Source organism: Lactuca saligna, chromosome 2 (assembly GCF_052625555.1).
Source record: "Lactuca saligna cultivar CGN05327 chromosome 2, ASM5262555v1, whole genome shotgun sequence".
NCBI classification, from domain to species: domain Eukaryota; kingdom Viridiplantae; phylum Streptophyta; class Magnoliopsida; order Asterales; family Asteraceae; genus Lactuca; species Lactuca saligna.
This window is the reverse complement of record NC_136418.1, coordinates 115,374,400-115,376,230: the sequence shown is the minus strand read 5'-3', so window position 1 is coordinate 115,376,230 and position 1,831 is coordinate 115,374,400. Positions and strand designations below refer to the sequence as shown.

The 1,831-nt window shown below is 41.4% G+C and overlaps 1 pseudogene; it reads right to left on the bottom strand.

The window, feature by feature from the left end:
- Positions 1-886: 886 nt before the first annotated feature.
- Positions 887-1,324, bottom strand: LOC145030003 (secreted RxLR effector protein 161 pseudogene; annotated as a pseudogene).
- Between the last annotated feature and the right edge of the window lie 507 nt (positions 1,325-1,831).

Below are 1,831 nucleotides of genomic sequence, written 5' to 3'. Positions count from 1 at the left end.
GGCTCATCAAGAACCAAGATGGTCCAACATGCACCATGATGTGTACGGATGGCGCAACTACATTCAAGTATGGCACAAGAACATCAATATTGGAACAACAACACCACCTTGGTGCAACAGGTACATACATGGCACAACAAGGGCATGCATGGCACAAGAGCATGCTCCATGGCTCAATAGGAGTACCCCATGGCGCAAGAGGAATCCTCATGGCGCAAGAGGAACCCCTCATGGAGCAAAAGGGAGTATAATGGTGCAAGAAGAAATGCCCTTGGCACAACAGCAACCTTCTTAGCCCATCCCTTTAATATATGGCGCAATTAGGTTCCGTTATTGCTCCATATCACTCCTAAGTGATCCACACCTCTTCCAAGTGCTCCAAACCCCCTTCTATACGATTTATTCCTTTGTCACTTGATTTGTCTCTTTGTCGTACGATCCATTCCTTTCTCAGATGATCAGTTCCTTTGTTACATGCTCCATGAACCGTAAGTGCTCCATCGAGTTCCAAGTGCTCCGAATGCTCCATGAACATGATCCAAATGCTTGAGTCGTATTTAACAATCTCCACCTTGGCTTGAGCATCCTCTGAACTCCACCTCAAATAAGAACTTCATCTCCCTTCCTGCTATTCTCCCCCAAAAGGGACCTACCTCCTGCAAACATCAACCAAGTCCAAGCAAAGCTTGAACTTCTCCGTGGGCAACGACTTTGTCAACATATCTACTGGCTTGACCTTGGTATCAATCTTCAGTATTGAAAATTTGTCTCCTTCCAAAATATCCCGAATGAAATTCAGCTTGTCATCAATGTGCTTTATCTTCTTGTGATGCATAGGGTTCTTTGCAAGACTCAAAGCACTTTGACTGTCACAATACAATACATGCTACTCCACCTTTAGACCAAGACTATAAATAATCCCTTTCAACCATATATCCCCCTTTATTCCTTCCATCATGGACATGTACTCGGATTCAGTTGTAGACAAAGCAACAGTATCTTGCAATGTTGACTTCCTACTGATGACACATCCGAATAAAGTGAATACACAACACGTTTGTGACATGCGCTTTAACAAGTCACCGCCATGATAAGAGTCAGCATATCCCACCACGTCACTCTTTGTATTTGCTTCATACATCAAGAAAACATATGTTGTTCCCTTCAAGTATCGCAAGATCCACTTAACAAATTCCCATTGAGTCTTCCCTATATTATTCATAAACCTGCTAACCACAATAACTGCATGAGCCAAATCAGGTTTGGTCCAAACCATAACATACATGAGACTTCCAACAACACTTGAGTATGTAACAATATTCATGTACTTCCTTTCTTTATTAGTAGTGGGTATAGTGCTTGGATCGAGTTTAAAGTGAGCCGCCAAAGGAGTTCCAACTGGCTTGGACTAATCAGTAATCACAATTGAAGGACTGTAGAACTTTCTCAATGTATTTTTGTTGAGAAATACATAACCACCCTGATCCTCTGTCCCTTTGAATCTCCGTCCCTAATATCTTATTTGTTGCTCTCAAATCATTAAACTCAAACTCATTCTTCAAGGTTGCCTTCAAGTCATTTATTCCAACCATGTCTTTGGTTGTGATGAGCATACCATCAACATATAGCAACATATAGATGTGGGAATATGGTGATAATTCCTTTGAGTAAACACAATTGTCAAACTGGTTCTGAGTGTAGCCATTCGGGATTTCTTCAGCAAACATACATGATCCTTTTTTGTGACAACCATCAGTTTCTGGTCAAGTCAAAGTCAAACAAAGTCAACAAGTCAAACTGGTCAGCACAATTAGTGCTTGTATGTTAGGTC